Source organism: Diabrotica virgifera, chromosome 5 (genome assembly GCF_917563875.1).
Source record: "Diabrotica virgifera virgifera chromosome 5, PGI_DIABVI_V3a".
In the NCBI taxonomy this organism is placed as follows: Eukaryota; Metazoa; Arthropoda; class Insecta; order Coleoptera; family Chrysomelidae; genus Diabrotica; species Diabrotica virgifera.
The window spans coordinates 107,752,771-107,774,176 of NC_065447.1; the positions used below are offsets into that span (position 1 = coordinate 107,752,771).

The 21,406-nt window shown below is 31.8% G+C and overlaps 1 protein-coding gene and 1 long non-coding RNA gene across 2 annotated transcripts in view; both read right to left on the reverse strand.

The window, feature by feature from the left end:
* LOC114330851 (uncharacterized) overlaps positions 1-21,406 on the reverse strand; it is a 527,398-nt gene that overhangs the window by 346,775 nt on the left and 159,217 nt on the right. The window lies entirely within an intron of this gene.
* Positions 11,341-12,748, reverse strand: LOC114330853 (uncharacterized). Its single transcript, XR_007698278.1, has 3 exons — positions 12,578-12,748; positions 12,286-12,505; positions 11,341-11,413 (listed from the first exon to the last, which is right to left on the reverse strand). It is a non-coding gene; the product is annotated as an uncharacterized LOC114330853 (long non-coding RNA).

The following is a 21,406-nucleotide window of genomic DNA, read 5'->3' on the forward strand; positions in this document are numbered from 1 at the left end:
GTGTTTGTGGGATATGCTTAAAAGAAAAATTAGAGCTCGACAGGATAATTCACAAAACACCTCACGGCTAGTAAAAGCTGCTTTTAAAGGATGGAGCAACCTACCACAACAAAATGTTGATAATTTGATTATGAGCGTGCCCACGAAAACTGAAGCTTGCATAAAGACTAGAGGAGTAACACTAACTAGCACAAAATACAAAAAAAAAAAATAAAAACAAGTTAAACATAATTCATTTTACATTGAAATTTTGTATGTTATTGACTTTAAAACAACTACTTTCAATTTGTTTGTTAAATACTTTATTGTTTTATTTAAACGTTATGTATTTGTTATTAAATTGCTTTTAAATAAATATTGTTTGACTTAGTGTGTTCGTTTTTTTTTAATTCGCACGGAATAGTAAGAAATATCAGATGATTCCATATAAATTTGGGTGTGTGTATATACAATAGTGCACACAAAAATGTTACAGCCCTTTTTTATTGAAAATAGACATGTATCATTTTTATGGCAGCAACATTAAAAAAAAATTAAGTGAAATTTGTGCACCATATAAAAATTTTATGGGGGTTTTGTTCCTTTAAACCCACCCCCCCCCCCAAACTTTTGTGTACGTTCCAATTAAATTATTATTGTGGTACCATTAGTTGAACACAAAGTTCTTAAAACTTTTTTGCCTCAGTATTTTTTCGATAAGCCAGTTTGTATCGAGATGCGGCTTCTTTGTTAATTATATTTACATAAAAATTTTATGGGGGTTTTGTTCCTTTAAACCACCCAAATGTATGTGTACTTTGCAATTAAACTATTATTGCCGTACCATTAGTTAAACAGTCTTTTTCTCATAAGTCACCTTTTATCGAGATGTGGCTTCTTTTTCAAAATACACCTAAAAATGTAAATTATAAATACATTTTCAGATTATTAACAGGTGTCTATAATCGTACTTAACAATATACAAATAAGTGGTGGATTCGAAAAATATTCAAAATATCTCGATATACAATGGCTTATCGCAAAAGTACTGAGAGCCAAAAAAGTTTTAAAAACATTGTGTTTAACTAATGGTACCACAATAATAGTTTAATTGGAACGTACACAAACATTTGGGGGGTTTAAAGGAACAAAACCCCCATAAAATTGTTATGTAAATATATTAAAAAAGAAGCCTCATTTCGATATAAACTGGCTTATCGAAAAAATACTAACGAGGCAAAAAAGTTTTAAAAACGTTGTGTTTAACTAATGGTACCACAATAATGAATTAATTGAAATGTACACAAAAGTTTGGGGGGGAGGTTTAAGGGAACAAAACCCCCATAAAATTTTTATGGGGTGGACAAACTTCACTATAATTTTTTGTGCCAAAGATATTTGTGCCATCAGAATGATACACGTCCATTTTCAATAAAAAATCTCTAATAGTTTTCGATATATTGAAAAAATCGATTTTCATTTTGTAACTTCAAAGGACTGTAATTTTGCCGGTAAATATTGTTGCGTACAGATTTTTAATTTATTTATAACTTTCAAATAGAATATAAATCCAGGCTTAAGTGGGAAAATCGATATTCACCAAAAGATTTTGAGACTTTAAACGTACTGTTTTAGAGATATGTAACTAAGAATCAAGTTCCTAAAATTTTATGTATATTCTGTATTACTATGTGGATGTCAAACCTGGATCATTAAGGTTAATATGATAAACAAATTAGAATAATTCGAGATTAAGTTATATCATATAATGCTCAAAATATCATGGACTCAGCACAATTCAAACATACTTAGAAGTCCTTAAACAGAATAGGCCAAAGCGAAAATGACTTGTCGAGGGTGATAAAAAAGAGGAAACTTGAAAATTTGGGGCATATAATGAGAGGTAGCAGATACTGGATACTGCAGTTAATACCCAATGGAAATATCGAAGGAAAAAGCGGAATTGGTAGAAAGAAATATTCATGGCTCCGAAACTTTCGACAACGGGTAGGCTTATCAGCAGATGAATTGTCACATGTCGCGCAAGATCGAGAACAATATCAACAAATTGTCAAAGAAGCTGCCGACGTCTAAAATTAATAATTCTTCTAATTATGACTAGATACAAGTCATAAATATCAATAGTCGTTCAGATAGCCAAGTGGGACAGTCGACCGACTCACTTCGCTTCACTACGAGGTATGTGAGTTCAATCCCTGGCCTGAAGAACAGAAAAATAAAAAAGGGTAACGCAGCAGATTAAAATCCTAATGAATCTGAGGCTTAGACTGGAATACGCTGATAACTGATCGGCCTATGGGGGAGCAGTACGGCAAGGGATAAGGGATTGGGCCTGTGAAAAAGATCCATAGGAAGGAGACGTAACTTATGGCTGAAGAACCTCCTTAGGGGAATGGTTTGATATAATAATAAAGAATTCTTTAGAGCCGCGGTCTCAAAAGTAAAAATCGCTGTGATGCATAAGTTAAAAGATGGTGTAAAAATTAACGTAAAATTGATAAATACCATCATATACACAGATAATACAGTTATGTTGACGATAACCTAAATGGATTGGAATGTCTTTAAAGATGATTAACATGTTGCATCGAGAGCAGAAGCAGTTCGCAACGGAACAGAAGCTACTCGTCAGCTGATTGAAAGCGTCAGATCCACGAAAATAGCATAACTTGGACATGTTGTTATAATGTGGAAAAAACAGTATAGAATAGACCCCGTGATTGAAAACTATAAGATGATGGAGCGGGATACAATGAGTCCAACAACTGTTTAAATACAGAGAATCTTGTCATGTTAATTGCCAAACTCAAGGGAACTTTAAAATGCATGATAAGAAGAACAAACGTTAATAATTAGGTATTATTATATACCTAATATATACCTCTATATCAAAATAATCTAGGGGACATCTATATTAACAGCTTTAAATCAATGCTAGCTTGCAAATACAAAAATAAATTTATGTTTTTACTCTTTTTTGCTGTTTTGTAGATTATTGTACCAACTTGGACGGTAATGCTAATAAGATCGGCTATAAAATTTTTTTCAAAACATCACTATGCGTTTTCTGTCTATAAGATAAAAAGTAATATTTATTTATAGTACAATCTTTCAAGCTTAAATGGATCCAAACCTCGCAATTCTAATTGCCTTAATCGATCTTCTTGAAAATTTGTAATTAAGTTCCTTTTATCCTCCTCTTCAAACCTGACTTGGTCGGAAAGTATGCTTTTTAGTTTTAAGGGGTAAAAACTACCCCTTACTTCAATAAATTGAAAATTAATGAATTAAAGCGGTAATGTGCTATAATTATGTTCAAATATGTTAAATGTTGATTGTTTTGAATCATGACTTTAATATTTTGATATTTTACACCTCACAACCCTTAAAAACATCCCCTCATACAAAGATTATTTAAAACATAGCCAAGAAACCTGAAATTTTTTGATTTTGGATCGTAATAGGAAAATTTCTTTCCTTCAAGTACAAGAAATCTGACACTTAATTTTTTTAATAATGCAAGCACCAAAAACCACTCCTAAGAATGAAACTTGGGAAAGAATTAAAAATTAATAAATGGAAGCAGATATAGACATCAGTACGTTTAAACATATGTTATCACCAGATCAAAAATCGCAAGATCGATTGCAATATAATCCAAGTTTGCGACACCCACAAGTTGAGCCACATCCTTTTTTTCAATTGCAAAATATTATTTTAAGTAGTTGTTCTGGTGCAGGAATATCCGTCATTTTGTTTGGTACCAAGGTGCCATTCACTTTTGTCCAACCCCAATCAGAAAAATTGAGAGTTTTGTTGCCCGATATGTAAATACAAAGCAGACACTGCATCTATAAAAAAATAAATACTCCAAAAACATCAATATTTAGACGCTCCGTAATTTTCAAACATTATGGCCCGGTACTTTATGTCTCGATTAACAGCTGATTCGTTAACCGGAGTTTAATCGGGACCTCTTTAGGGTCTCTTGCGTTGTAATAAATGCAAGTATAATTATTATTATACTTATTTATAATTATAATGATACTTGTAATAGCATTTATTACAACGCAGCAGACCCTAAAGATGTCCCGATTAAACCCCGGTTAACTAACCGGCTGTTAATCGAGACATAAAGTACCGGGCCTATATCTAAAAAAATGTATTTGGTTTTTTAACAATAATTCCGCTTCCCTTTAAGCTTTTTGCATTCACTCTTAAATAATTTTGTAGGGAATTCCATAAGCTATAAGACCATGGGAGTTGCAATCCTTCTAGACCGTTTAGGTCAGAAAATTTTAATGTTAAAGGCTAAAAAGACGCTCCCTTTGCATTGAAATCAATACTTTAAACGCTTATATCTCACTTAATTAATAATCTACGTGAGTTAAAAAATAGGAAAATTTTCAGTAAAAAAAAGCTTTTGGTTAGAACACTTTTTTCATAAATCCAATAGTTTTTGAGATATTTTGAAATTTTTTTTTAAATCGAAAAAAAAAAAAGAAATTTACTTAAAACAAGTGTTTTTAAAATGTAATTGTTCTAAATATTTCAAACTTTTGGAACGTATTGTCGTAACATAAATTAAGTTAATTTTACATGGGCTACGATTAATAGGCCGTTTCAAGACTTGACGTTTATGACACTAATAGTCTGGGCTGATTACCGGAGAATAGGCAATTTTTGGGAAAACTTATTTACCAGCAATTTTATTGCTGGTATCGAATCTTATGATTGTATATATTAATAATATAGGTATGCAAAGTCCGCAGATAGTGTGCTACTTTTTTTATAAACAAAATGGCGCCCGAAAATCGTGTTTTTTTCAATTTTTGCTCTATAACTCAAAAGATTTTAACTTTACACCAAAAACACTCAAATAATAATTCACCGCAATTAAATTCTGCATAGAGACGTGTTTTTTCCGATTTACTTCGACGAAACCTTTCTCCAGAAAAAGCGTATTTTTCTAACAAAATCTTTAATTTTCAACTAAACTTTTAGATAGGTAATTGTAAATCAATAATTAAATAACTTGGCAATGTAAAAGCCCCTTTCATATAGATTATAATTCCAGAAGCCGAAGGAAATTGAATAAACAGTTTAGTAACAATTGAATTGTTAATTAAAATTTTACGGTCACTATAATAACGACAATAATTATGATACATAAGAACAACTATGATTTTTTCATAAAAAGATACTATACCTATCTAATGTACTTTACAGAATTGATATTGGACTATTTAAGCGGCCTCAGGAATATTTTAGAATTATAAATAATTTTTTGGCTTATAAACAAATATAATATCTCGGAAAATATTAAAATAAATTAAATTGGTAAAACGTTATTCCAAAAATAGCGGCGGGACGCTTCTTTTAAAAGAAAAACGTTTAATTATGATGAGTAGTTCCTGAGATACAACCGGTCAAATTTCACCGGAATTTACGACAAAGATATAAACAATAGGATCATAATTTTCAAACCATCACCTTTTTATTTTTGTTCTCTTTCTCCACACCAATTTTCATATTCTTAAAATACTCATAACATATATTATTATAATAAAAACTATCGATAATACGTGTGAAAATTGCCAAAAATACCAAAATTCCAATCAAAAATTAGGTTGGAGAAAATGTAACCCTCAAAGTTAAAGAGCGGTATACGTTAAAAAAATGCATTTTCTCAGCTTCCCGTGGAGCAATTTCCTTCATTATTTTTTTGTTCCCAAGTAACTCGAGTAGAGCCATCGAACTAAGGCATTATTAAATGTCAAACTTGCTTTTGTTTTGTTATAATAAATTAATTTATTTATTATAACACAAAATTTTAATTTGTTTAAATAAAAATTGTTTAAATAATTATACAGCTTTCAAATGAGAATATTTATGTTTTTAACTTTAAAAGGTACACTTGTAGTAAGTTTATCTAAAAAAAAGCCTACAACTGGAAAAAATATGTAGTTTTCTGTTCTTATAAATAAATTATAGTCCAGAAAGCCACTGCGCATCCGCTAGGAAAAATATTCTAATTCGGATTCTTTGCACAATCTTACTCAAAAAGGACTCCTTTTAACAAATTTGCATGTTGCCAGGACCAAAAAGTGGTCAAAAATTTTTTAAACGTTTTTTTTTTGTTTTTTCCTAAAATTATTTTTTTTGCACGGAAAAAAGTTTTTTTAGGTTTTTTGGATCATTCCAAAGAGAAAAGGTCTTTAGTGACTTTTTTCTAAAAATGATAGTTTTTGACATATAAGCGATTAAAAATTGAAAAATTGCGAAATCGGCCATTTTTAACCCTCAAAAACTATGTGAACAACTGAAAATTTGAATGTTGCCAAGGTAGGTAGATATTCCTTAAACATCGATTGATGAAATCCCGAAGAGTTTTTTGCAATACAATATTTAAAACTCCTTTGTTTTTTAATTGCGAATCAAGCGTGCACGACACTATTTTCCACCGGCAGTATGGTGCAAATGAAAGGAATAAATTCTGTTATTTCGTAAACCGGCGACTTTAAGGAAAAATCCCGAAACAGGTCGATTTTTAATTTTAAAATATGATATTGTGGCATATATGGTATACTAGTGACGTCATCCATCTGGACGTGATGACGTAATCGATGATTTTTTTAAATGAGAATAGGGGTCTTGTGCTAGCTCATTTCAAAGGTTCTTCAATTCTCTATTCAGTAATATAAACATTTACATAATTATTTATACAGGGTGTCCAAAAAATTTTTATTAAATTAAAATATTTGACAAAAAAAGAAGTAGAAGGACACCCTGTATAAAAAATTATGTAAATGTTTACATTACTTGATGGAGAATTGAAGAACCTTTCAAACGAGCTACCACACGACCCCTATTCTCATTTAAAAAATCATCGATTACGTCATCACGCCCAGACGGATGACGTCACTAGTATACCATATATGCCACAATATCATAACTTAAAAATAAAAATCGACCTGTTTCGGGATTTTTCCTTAAAGTCGCCGATTTTCGAAATAACGAATTTATTCCTTTCATTTGCACCATACTGTCGGTGGAAAATAGTGTCGCGCACGCTTGATTCGCAATTAAAAAACAAAGGAGTTTTGACTATTGTATTGCAAAAAACTCTTCGGGATTTCATCAATCGATGTTTAAAGAATATCTACCAACCTTGGCAACATTCAAATTTTCAGTTTTCACATAGTCTTTGAGGGTTAAAAATGGCCGATTTCGCAATTTTTCAATTTTTAATCGCTTATATGTCAAAAACTATCATTTTCAGAAAAAAGTCACTAAAGACCTTTTCTGTTTGGAATGATCCAAAAAACCTAAAAAACCTTTTTCCATGTAATAAAAATAATTTTAGGAAAAAAACAAAAAAAAAAAAACGTTTAAAAAATGTTTGACCACCTTTTGGTCCTGGCAACATGGAAATTTGTTAAAAGGAGTCCTTTTTGAGTAAGATTATGCAAAAAATCCGAATTAGAATATTTTTCCTAGCGGATGCGCAGTGGCTTTCTGGACTATTAATATATTATAACAAAACAAAAGCAAGTTTGACATTTAATAATGCATTAGTTAGGTGGCTCTACTCGAGTTACTTGGGAACAAAAAAAGAATGAAGGAAATTGCTCCATAGGAAGCCGAGAAAATGCATTTTTTTAACGTATACCGATCTTGAACTTTGAGGGTTACATTTTCTCCAACCTAATTTTTGATTGGAATTTTGCTATTTTTGGCAATTTTCACACGTATTATCGATAGTTTTTATTATAATAACATATGTTATGAGTATTTTAAAGATATGAAAATTGGTGAGGAGGAAGGTGACAAAAATAAAAAGGTGATGGTTTGAAAATTATGATCCTATTGTTTATATCTTTGCCGTAAATTCCGGTCAACTTTGACCGGTTGTATCTCAGGAACCACTCGTCATAATTAAACATTTTTTCTTTTAAAAGAAGCGTCCTGCCACTTTTTTTCGAATACCGCTCTCCTAGTTTAATTTAGTTTAATATTTCCCGAGATATTCTATTTGTTTATAAGCCAAAAAATTGTTTATAATTTTAAAATATTCCTGAGGCCGCTTAAATATACCAAATTCAATTCTGTAAAGTAAATTAGATAGGTATAGTGTCTTTTTATGAAAAAATCATAGTTATTCTTATGCAGCGTAATTATTGTCGTTATTATTGCGACCGTAAATTTTTAATTAACAATTCAATTGTTGCTAAACTATTCATTAAATTTCCATCGTCTTCTGGAATTATAATCTATATGAAGAGGGCTTCTACATTACCAAGTTATTTAATTATTAATTATCAATTACTTATCTAAAATTTTAGTTGAAAATTAAAGATTTTGTTGGAAAATCCCGCTTTTTCCGGGGAAAGTTTTCGTCGAAATGAATCGCAAAAAACACGTCTCTATGCAGAATTTAATTGCGGTGAATTTTTATTTAGGTCTTTTTGGTGTAAATTTAAACTCTTTGGAGTTATAGAGCAAAAATTGAAAAAAACACGATTTTCGGGCGCCATTTTGTTTATAAAAAAAGTAGCACACTATCTGCGGACTTTGCATACCTATATTATTAATACATACAATAATAAGATTCGATTCCAGCAATAAAATTGCTGGTAAATATCTTTTCCTTGTATTTTGCTAATTAGCCCAGAGTATAATATGAAAGCTGGGAGGCAACCATTGAAATTATTTATATTTGTATCACATTGAGTTTCTTGAGTTTGTTACGTTAAATAGTTTTTTTATAAAACAGTTATTGTTGTTATAAAACAGTGGTTTATATAATTGTTTTTATATAATAATTTAATCGTTGTATAATAGTATTTTATAGTTGTATTTCCCGAACATTTTGCTGTTGACTTCGTGTAGCTTCTAGCTGTAGAAGTACTTTAACGACTGTATTTAGTTTTAAGCAGTGAATAAATAAACATAAGTGAATATTTTCAAAAGCTGTTGGTATATATATATATATATATATATATATATATATATATATATATATATATATATATATATATATATATATATATATATCCATTTTTCCTCAAGGGGTATGGGTTAACCTACAGTAGAAAAAGTTTTTCAAGGGTAACTAACAACATGGACATAGTTACTTACATGGACATAGTTTTTTTTGTATTTAGAGCTTAGTAATAGTTTTTACACAGGTCAACAAATGAAGGCATTCAAGAGTTTAAATTCTTACAAATATTTTGAGGTAGGATTTGTATATAATTGTGGAGCTATAAAAATAAATAATTTCATCAGAGTGGTTGGTAATGAAGGTTTAAATTTTATTAGCTCTAATAATGCATGGTTCACCTCAGATATCTTCAAAAATTGCCTTTTAAAAGAATTTGTACCTGCAGTGAAAAAATTTCAAGAGAAAAAACTGGGAACCTGCCGGAAGAGATGAAATGTTTTTTGATTTTAGAAAACGCTCCTGCTCATCCCTCTGAAAATATTCTATGATCAAAACATGGCAACTTTAGTTGTATGTTTTTGCCAAATAATAAAACATCGCTTATTCAACCCATGGATCAGGAAATAATTTTAGCAATAAAACGAATGTATCGCAGAAAGTTTTAGATAAGGTAATTGTATGATGAAGATAACGCAGAAGATACAAGAGGGCAGCATACTTTGCAAAATTTAACTGTTACAATTTGAAATCAACAATTTGTTAAGTTTGCTACAGCATGGAAAAGCAACCATTAAGGAGTTACATAAAGCAGATAAAAAAAGTGACTTTAAAAAATTATATCTTGCAAACTAAAAATTAATTTTATTTATAATTGGAACATGTAAAAGTATAGTACTCTCAAAAAAATTTCAGCCAAAAATATTCATTTTTGTAGAGTTGACTGCAATTTTGCGACAACAGCCCTTTTTTGCGGACAACAGCTTAACAAGTCCAGTCTCATCTGAAATCAAAAAGTTTCTTGTAGTTTATACCCCTGGCTAGTGAATGAACGAAGGATTTTTTATTAGATGAGTTCGTTTTTGTTTTATAAAAAAAAACTACTATAAAAATGGTCATTTTTGAAAAAATGAGAAAAATTGGGGTCGAAAATGTGTTTAAACTTATGTAAAATCTTCAAATTTCATTTTTTTTTAATTCCTTCGTTCATTCACTAGCCAGAGGTATAAACTACAAGAAACTTTTTGATTTCAGATGAGACTGGACTTAGTTATGCTGCCCACTGCAAAAAAAATTACAGATCGAAAAATTAAACTCTACAAAACAACTCTACAAAAATGAATATTTTTGGCTGAAACTTTTTTTGAGACTACTTTAAGTATTATACTTTTACATGTTCCAATTATAAATAAAATTAAATTTTAGTTTTTGAGATATAATTTTTTTAAAAAGTCACTTTTTTTACCCACAAGACCTATGTAACTCCTTAAAAAAATATTTGGAAAAATTAGTTTGATGGCCAAGATGCATACATATATTTAGAAGGAAAGTTCCTGATTTCTGTAGTATAATACATAATAATACCGAAGAGGAAGTAACCCTAAGCGCCGGACTCCACTTGAGATTTGTAGTCGTGAAGATTGAACACATTCTTTCAAATAGAAGTCAATCCATGATTATTTAGTCACAAATGGATTGACTTGTATTTGAAACAATATATTCAATCTTCCTGACTACAAATCGCAAGTGGAGTCCGGCGCTAATAACACCAAAACGTTCCATGTATATTCCTAGAAGGTACACACAGGTCATTAAAAAATTTTCTGGAATATCCCCAAAAACACAAGAACGTTCCCTGAACATCCCAGGAAAATCCTGTGTCAGCATTTTAAACATTACCTGAATGTCTTATTGAAACATTCCATGAATGTCCACGAATGTTCTTTGGAAATTCAAAATATATTTTTTAGACATTCCCTGGATATACCAGAAATATATCCTCGCTGATGTGACAATACCTCCTATCTGTTTTTTCATGAGTTTTGTAGGAGAGATTGAAAAACATGTTTTAAGGTCACCTCCTGTTTTCATATGTAAGTTTTGACTTGTTTTGTAGTACATAGATAGTTTAATTTACTACAAAACAAGTAAAAAAATATCATATGAAAACAGGAGGTGACCCTAAGACAAGTTTTTAGTCTCTCTTACAAAACTCATGAAAAAACAGATAGGATGTATTGTTACATCACTGACGATATGTGGCCATACCAAATAATACATCCTTGATAAATACTAACATTTTTATTGAACAAAATCTTTTTATACATTTTTTTAATGTAATTTAGTGATATTCCTAAATATTTAAAAAAAAAATGTGTCACATTTGCTTTGTAAACCTTTCTTTTGCCTTTCGTAGCCATATATTCCGTTTCCTTCCTAGTTTTTTGTAGACACTTCTCTCAGCTGATTCTAAAAAAATTAAAATAAATGGTAATTTTTCTATCCTTTACAATTACAATCAGAAGAAATATTTAAGGTAATAATATGCATAAATAATAATATTTGGTATTTTGACAATGACGTCTGATGTGGAAGTCGAAAGGTTAATAAAATTATTTTTTCAAGTTAAATTGTGGCTTATTTCCCAATTAGAATAGTTAATTACAAAAATGCTTCAAATAACTAGCTTCAGAACAATAAATAATTCGTTTCATACCAACATTCGTTCGAAGTCAATTATACCTGTAGTATTTCCATGAAAAGATTCTTTAAGTGAATTTTGCATAGTTTTCTTTAAAATATCTCTATCAGGCCAGAACACAAAATTTTTTAACCTAAGGCACATTATATACAAATTAATTTTGAAATAAGTTGGTACCGAGTAGGGTGAAATACTAAACCTATGTCCCAAATCTTTAAAATCTAAGTTTAAGCTTAGTTTAGCTAAAGTAAGCAATACTTGATCACTTGGTGACAAAACAGTATTTTGATGGTATTTGATAAATGGTGTAATATACTTAAAAGCTATTTTAAAAACATTGTAATTTGCTAAAGCAGAATAATTTTTAGTTTTGGCATCATCATTTTCTATACTTTCACAAGATAAAGCTAGTTTCTTAAGCTGATATTTAAAATCCTGTGTTAATGTTAATGACATAAAATGTATTTGTTAATTTTTCCATTGTAATATCTGTTTGACTATTCAGCAAAATCTTGTCTTCTGCTAAACTAGCTTCTATACCAAATAACTGCTATCTACCACTAACTATCCACTGTTTCTAAATCTACTAAAGTAACAGTAACCTATCATTAATGAAAAATGTGTAAAATCATAAACCTACCTAGTATTTGTAGAATATAAGACAGTCCAGTGTCTTATAAATCATTTCAAGAGGAATAAAAAAAGCAATTTTTTCTTGTAGGTACCCTTTTCTTTTAATTCTCCTTTGATACTGCTCCATTTTAGATTTTGGGGAACTCATTTCATTGTGTTTATATACCCCATATTTATTGAAGGAACTAAATCTGGATTGTTATTATCAGTTAAGTCGGCTGGTTTTCCTATGGGTTTTCCTACAAGATTAGAATGTTAACATCTTCAAAAATCGTTAATGTTCAAATGTTGTAACTTACCAGATATAAAATGGTTACAGGAGACAGGAGAATTTTCATTTTGCTAGTAACACCTTTATATTTGATTGCATTTTACCATTGTTGTTGTCTCTCAGATGATAACTTATTCAGTTCAGTTTTGTGCTTAGAATGTAGCACTGATGGTAAGTGCTAAAAGTTAACTTTATCACGATTACTTTGCATTTCACACTTCAAAACACAACACCAATGAGGCATATTATCTTTCTAAATTAATACTTCCAGAGAAAATGTTAAATTAATCTTTGTACAACATAAAATTACAAAGAAACACAACTAAAATGATCTAAAACACATTAAGAACCTGATAGAATAACATTTATGTTTGACTCCCGGTAGCCATATTGATTTAATTTTGACAGCATGTTGAAACAGCCTATATTCATTTTGACGCATATGGCATACATTTTACCATCATTATTTCTTTTACAAATTCGAGGTATTTGACTAATTTTCGTCATAACTTGCTTAGTTTGCATGCTAGAGGCTTTTGTCAAAGCTTATTTTAAAGGTCTAGAGAAGTACGTACTTTAAAAATATTTGAACTGTTTTCTATGAAAAATTAGTTATTTTTCCGTTATTTGAGCAAATCTTTGCATAAATTTATGAAAAACAAAAAGTTCGTTTTCAATGACTCATAAGTTGCTTAATATTTTCTAAAAAATTTAATTAAAACTGACTAGTTCTTTGTTTTTTTGTGAGCTTCAAATTTAATACGGATCATTTTTCCTGAAAATTCGTAATTTTCGAGTTATTCGCGAGAAAGTATTGAAAAACGTGTTTTTTTTTGGAATTTTCAGTCGCGAATAACTCAGAAATTATTAAGTTAATTAAAGAATTTTTTTCTACACTTTCTTCTTAGAATTCAATTATCTATTGATTCCAGGTGTCATTTTAAAATTTTAAATTTCCATCCCCGAGAAAGGGTGGTATGCACCTTCGGGGTGGAAGCATACATTGGCACCAAGTCAGGTTTGTTATTTGCATCATTTTTGAGCTACTGCCAAAATTTCAAACAAATCCATGAAGGCATTTAGAATTGCGAGGTGAATGATTGTACTATTATTGGTACTTATTTTCGATGTCTCAGTGGATTTTTATTTAGTTTTGCAATTGATAATAATGGAGAGACATAATTAAAATCGCGAAACGCAGTGGTCCTCAATTTTAAATAATGCAGGAAAATATGCAGGGTCGTGCGAATATTCCTCGAAAATAATGAAACAGAGGTTTTACCATGGCCTGCACAATAGCTAGATTTAAACCCAATTGAGCATGTATGGGACATATTGGGCAGACGAGTTTTACAAGAAAATATTGCGTTTAATTCAAGACAGCAAATATTTCAGGGCCTTTCAGTAGAGTGGAACAGAATACCGCAGCAATGCATTGACTATGTGATCAAGAGTTTCCCTAATAGATGTAAGACAGTCATCAATAACCGTGGAAGTCATAGGCTATACCAACATAACCTAAAGACTACTTTGTTGGGCGTTGAGGGGCAACAAATTACCTACTTCTTTATTTTTTTATTGCTAGTTTTTGACTTATGGAGTTCTCTTTTAATTTTCTTAAGAGCTATTGCGATAATTCTAAGAAAAAATGTTTACTTTATATTCGGGAGACTTGCTTATAACTTTTTTTTTTAATATTTAAAATAAATTATTCGAAATCTTTCTGTAATCTCGCATTTTGTTTTTGTCCCCTGATTATTTTGATGTGTGTATTTATAAAATTAATGAATGATTATACAGCCGATGTCAAAAACACAACAGTACCTAGATATTCTTTGAAATAAAAGTTAAAACAATAGAGTTTCAATATTCTACGTATTTGTAGAGTAAAGGAGAAAAGTTTGCATGACTGATGCAAATAATAAATAAAAAAGGTGGAAATATATTGTATTGAAACGTAAAAATCATGTGGAAACTATACATATTTCCATTAACTATAGGTGAAAAGTGGGTTAATTTATTTTGATTTTTTATACAAAATGAAGAAAGGTAACTTACACATTGGTTGACACTATGAAATCGGTATAGAAGCATTAAACTCAAAAGTGACATTTAAAAATTTAGACTTTATTTACCTGCACAAAGCAATCACTCCATTAGATACACTAAATAAAAACAGTTATGTAACACAAAATTACTTCCAAACAGCGAATTTTTTCCTCGAGCACATTGTTAGTCTATCACAAATCATCTGATAGCATCATTACCGGCTTCATCTAGGTGTTAAACCGCTGGATAATAAGTCAATGTCATTGCAACTATTGGAGAAGCAAACAACACAGTGCCAGGTGGTGAGTTGTGCGAACTGAGTTTTGCAATAGAATTTTATGATCTATTAATCGCGAATTCATTGTGATTCTCCGTCCACAACGAAAACTGTATCTAATGTACCTATATGCTTTTTTAATCATGGTGTACTTAATAATCATATCCGGACAGGTGGGTGGGAGCGGTGCAAACAATTGGAAGTCATGTTCAATAGTGTCATTACGATTTTGAACTTTATACATTTTTTTTTATTTAAAGGCAGCCGCATCAATCATATTGGTTATTAGCGGATGGATTGAGTGTACACAATTATGATTATAAATAATATAATTATATGAGGTTCAATAAGTTTGTTGATTATTTGGGTTTATATGATTGCGGACACTAAATCCATTCGCCAATCATTGGCGTAGCTGACAGGCCCGCAGGGCCCGCAAGGCGGGGGGTCCCGACGTTAGGAGGGGCCCCTTAAAGAATTCAAGCTTAACATTTCTGCTTTCTTTAAATTGGAGACCAGAACATATTTTCCTAATAAGCATCAAAATAGTGAATTTGGAGGGAAGTAATGAAGCGGGTAATTGACGTAACTCTTACTATTTCTGGGTGCAATTTAGCGTTTCGTGGACATGTTGGTAGTTTAGATGAAAGTGAATCCCAAAAAGATAATTTTTTGTCGATGGTTCTTTTACTAGCTAAATATGATCCTGTTTCAGCTAAATTAATCGATAAAAACAATAACAATAACTTAAACTTTACTTGAGTCCCCAAATACAAAACGAAGTTATAAATTTGCTGGCTTAAGAAACTAAAAACAAAGTGAATAATTTAATTAAAAAAAGTTGTTTATATTCAATAATTCTTGATACCACCCAAGATATTTCCAAAGACGATCAGCTTAGTTTTATTTTCCGGTATGTAAAAATAACTTGCGATGAAAATAATTTACACTCCAAGCAGAAGAGAAAGTGCAGAAGGTCCTGTAAATTAAATTTTAAAATTTATATAATCAAAGCACCTTTCCGTACAAAACTGCAGAGGAAAGGGGTATGATGGGGCAGGCGTTATGAGTGGTGTATTTTCAGGCATACAAAGGCGCATAACTGACATTGAAAAAAAAAACAGTTTCCTATGTTCATTGTGCATCCCATAATCTGAACCTAATGTTGAATGATGCCGTTGCTGGTGTACAGGAGTTGTTTTTTTTTTAGAATATAATGAAGAGATTATAAAATATGTCTTTTTTGTGCAAGTATTAAAAGATGGGAAGCACTATGTACTATTATGACTTTGGATTCATCGCGTTTTACAACATTTTAAAAAGGTTATGTGAAACCCGGTGGTCATCCAGACATGATGCTGTTATAGCTTTGCCTCGAGCTTTCCGACAAGTAATGAAATCTTTAACGAAAATTTCACTGTTATCAAAAAACTATGACAAATTAGAAGCTAATGCATTATTAGAGCATATGAATAATTTTGAATTTGCCGTTAACATTACTATTCAATCTGAAATACTTAACTTTATTCATCTAACGTCAAAACTTCTGCAATCTGAAACAGCAGAGTTAACGGTCCTTCAATTTTTTTTAAAAAACTCGTAATAATCTTCGACAGATGAGAAATTCGTTCTCCGAAATTTTATCAGAAGGAGCAGGAATAGCAGAATAGTGGGGATTATACCGGAATTTAAAAATAAACGGATAAAACGTATAAAAAAATCGGAATGGGACGTTTCATCGCCGCCGTTTCGATGCCGCCGGTTCATCGCCGTCCGTTTCATCGCCAGTTAGTCAGTTGATTTTGTTTTATGGGAGATGACACGACACGACGTTAAATTCAGTTCAAAACTTATGACAATTAAAAAGATAAAAAATATTATTATATTTACTGTTCTACTTCCCCTAAATTTTTGTACAGAAATTTTGGGTTCTTTTCGAATTTAAGAAACAGTTTCTCTTGGTTGGAAATGTTGACCGTGAAATTTAAAAGATTATCATTATAATATATTTTATATAATAAAAGTTTAAAAGTCTATTAAAAGATTAAGTATGGCAACGGGAATGGTCATATCTCGCATTTCCTGGAATTCCTAATTAATACTAAAAATAAATAATAAATGTAACTGTCGAAAATTCGGAAATATATCAGACAGCGATTAACTGACTGGCGATGAATCGGCCGGTGATGAATGGGCCGGCGATGAATCGGCTGGCGATGAACTGACGGCGGCGATGAAACGTCCTAGACTTAGACCCTAAAAAAATTTACGAAGAGTTCAGCTGCACCGAAAAAATAACGTAGCAAAAAAAGTTTTGAAAATAATGTTTCCAATGTAAATTTATATATTATAGTATTGCAACTTCATAATAGTTTTGTCGGATTAAGAGACATGAAGGTTAGGGTGTAGTGAAAAAACGACTTTCTACGATATCAATTTCTAATAGTGCAGAAAACTTGCGCATAGGCATCCTTAAAACAGGAAAAATAAAAAAAAAAATTTTTTAATATCCTAAGATCGCGCAATAGGCCTAAAATTTTAAAAAAATTGAAAAAAACTGTCATTTTTAAAGTCATGGGAAAAATATTTCTAATGAATATTTTTTATTCTAATAGCTTAAAACATATTCTTTGAGGTGTATTTAGCTCGAAAAAAATATTCTTGAACATTTTTATGTATATTTTGAGATCGCGCAAAAAGCCTAAACTTTGGGGAAAATCGGCAAAATGAGGTATTTTTCGTGATATTCTAAAGACATAAACGAAGTCTGTTCGGTTTGTAATCATACCCGATGCATTTCTACATATTGATTTATTATTTTAGATGTGTTACAAAACTTGATTCGACTTTCAGTCATGCTTGTTTATTGCTTATTAATGGCGCACTCCTCCAAGCTTACTCCCCTTGTTGTCAATGCATGGACTGTTCCGCGCTTAGTGAGAACATCGCAGCGGCTTGACTACTGTGACTAGTAGCGTAGTAGCTCGCAACAAGTACAGTTGTCTGTTTGCGTTTACTTGTGTTACAGTCAAATAGTGCGCATTTTTCACAAAATTCGTTTGTTAGTAGTGTTTTTAATTTCAACATGATGTCGTCGAATAGTGGAGTTGCTACAAGACTTGTGTTACAGTAAAATAGTGAGTATTTTTCACAAAATTAGTTTGTTAGTAGTGTTTTTAATTTCAACATGATGTCGTCGAATAGTGGAGTTGCTACAAGACAATCCCACACGAACGTTTGCCCGATTTTCGGTCCGTCTCGAGAACTAAGTGCTAATACTTTGCCAACGTACGAGGACGTACTTCTTTCTTGTTTCGAAGAGAGACAAAGATTAATGTTATTGTCAGATTCAAAGTTCAAGGTGAAATTTCCACCTATTGCAGAAAGTGTTGCCACTCAATTTGAAAATCTTTTTAAGAATGCTTCAATTCCAACTGTTACACACACTCGTGTTGTCCAAATGGTAATTTCGTATCACGAAGAGTACTACAAGATCAGGAAATCATTTAACCGTGATAAAGACAAGGATTTTTTCAAGGAAAACTATTTGATATTGCAGCATGTAAGTGTGAAATAATGCTTTCATGTGAATGCGAGAAAAAACTAAGCTGTGACTGTCCTGTGGTTCAAGTTTGCAATTGCGAGAAAGCAAAAAGGATCCCTGATATTGAATTGAAGTTTGTATACGACCAACGAACTACAAGAAAAATGTTTATTGGAAATGTGCAGCAAGAAACTTGTTCCTTAGATACCAGCGCATCCAGCACATGTGATACTTATGTTCGTCAAAGTGTGGACCAAGAAAGTCATTGTGATATGAGTTTGTCACAGCCTTCAACATCGCAAATGCGTTATAAGTTGACAACTACTGCTACGATAAGTGACAGATATGGAGTTTCCGACAGGGCCACAGCAGCAATTGCATCCGGTGTGATGCATGATCTTGGATTAATATGTGATTCAGATATGTCTCAAGTAATTGACAGAAGTAAGATTAGCAGAGAGAAAGAAAAGCTGCGAAAATAAATAACAATTGACAATCAAGATCAGCTTAAAGAAGTAAAGGGAGTCTATTTTGATGGAAGAAAAGATACCACTAAAACTCAAGAAAAATTAGGAGCCAAATTTTATCGTAGAGTAACAAAAGAAGAGCACATCAGCATTATTAGTGAGCCTGGTGGCCAGTATGTTGGTCATGTAACACCAAAAAAAGGAACTGGAAGTGAAATAGCTCAGTGCATTATTGACTTCATGAGAGAGCAAGACTATGATGTGAAGGAAGTAGAAGCCGTTGGATGCGATGGAACCGCCACCAACACTGGATAGAAAAATGGAGTGATTCGCAACATCGAAGTAATGTTCAAACGGCCCCTGCAATGGTTTGTGTGCCTATTACACTTCAATGAACTCCCTTACAGGCATCTTTTTGAACACCTAGATGGCACAACTACAGGACCAGCACCATTCAGTGGCCCGATTGGGAAAAAGCTCGTGAACTGTGCAAAAAATGATGTAGTACCGTTTGAAGTCATTGTACCTGAATTTGAGATCATTATTACCAAATCTGACCTTAGTAAGGATCAGCAATACTTATTAGATATTGTTAAGTCAGTTACAACTGGACTCTGTGAACCTGACCTAGCTGCTAAAGATCCTGGTCCCCTTAGCCACTCCAGGTTGTTAACCTGTGCCAACCGAGTACTAAGACTCTACATTTCTGAAGAAAGTCCTTCATATGAGCTGAAAATATTGGCCAACTACATTGTCAAGACATATGCTCCTGTGTGGTTCGCCATCAAAAAGCACCACACTGTAAAAGACGGACCAAAGCATGTACTTAAAGTAGTACAAACTACAAGATATTTACCAGATGACATAAAGACGATAATTGATCCAGTCATTGAAAGAAATGGATTTTTCTGTCATCCAGAGAATCTGCTTTTAACTATGATATTGGATGACCGAGAACATATCAGAGAGTTAGGATACAGAAGAATAATTAAAGCTAGAAATCAAAATCAAGAAACAGGAGAGAGCGTCAGGATATTCAAGGTACCTTCGATAAACTTTGACGCTCAAGATTATACAGAACTAATTGACTGGTCAAAGTGTGCTCTGACCCCACCACCTTTGATTGCAAGGATGACAACAGAGCACATTGAATCCCTGCTCAAAGAGAAAGCTTTACCTGAGTTTGATTGCTTAACATTTCCTTGCCACACACAAAATGTAGAAAGATGTGTGAAATTAGTTACAGAGGCCTCAGGAAAAGTGTGTGGCCATGAAAACCGTGATGGGTATATCAGGGCAACACTGAAATCAAGATCAATGATGCCAAAATTTAACACTAAATCAGAGTTCAAAGGCGGAAAGTAATTTTACCACGCCCAGAATTGGTTGGTTGGTTGGGTAGGGCGTGGGTGGGACTCGAAGTGCAGCCACCTCCACGTGGTGAGTCCTGGGTCATTTCAGTACAACAAGTACTGAAATGGGCGAGGAGCTGCACATGATGTTGAACAATTCTAAAGCAAAACACCAGTGTCTACTCTGAAGTCTTGCGTAAGTATTACAGTCTCGGTATATCCTTGAGCATTTAAGAAAAATACCTCATTTTGCCGATATTCCCCAAAGTTTAGGCTTTTTGAGCGATCTCAAAATATACATAAAAATGTTCAACAATATTTTTTCCGAGCTAAATACACCTCAAAGTAAATGTTTTAAGCTATTAGAATAAAAAATATTCTAATAGTCGAAAAATATTCGAAAAAAAATCCTTGAGAATTTAAGAAAAGTACCTCATTTTGCCGATTTTCCCCAAAGTTTAGGCCTTTTGCGCGATCTCAAAATATACATAAAAATGATCAACAATATTTTTTTCGAGCTAAATACAGCTCAAAGAACAGGTTTTAAGCTATTAGAATAAAAAATATTCTAACAATCGAAAAATATTCGAAAAAAATCTTTGAGCATTTAAGAAAAATACCTCATTTTGCCGATTTTCCCCAAAGTTTAGGCGTTTTGCGCGATCTCAAAATATACATAAAAATGTTCAACAATATTTTTTTCGAGCTAAATACACCTCAAAGAAAATGTTTTAAGCTATTAGAATAAAAAATATTCATCAGAAATATTTTTCCCATGACTTTAAAAATGACCGTTTTTTTCAAATTTTTTCAAACTTTAGGCCTATTGCGCAATCTTAGGATATTAAAATTTTTTTTTTATTTTTCCTGTTTTAAGGATGCCTATGCGCAAGTTTTCCGCACTATTAGAAATTGATATCGTAGAAAGTCGTTTTTTCACTCCACCCTAATGAAGGTATACTTAAAAGGTGTTCATGTCTATTCCCAAAAAATATATTAACACTAACTGATGAAGACTTATTAAAAAAGGCCAAATATTTTCATTTACACATATTTCAGAATTATACTGTTATTAGTTGTCGTTATGTTTATAATACGGGGGCCCACAAAATTTGTCGCGGGGGGGGCCCCGCAATCTTCAGCTACGCCACTGTCGCCAATTTTACTA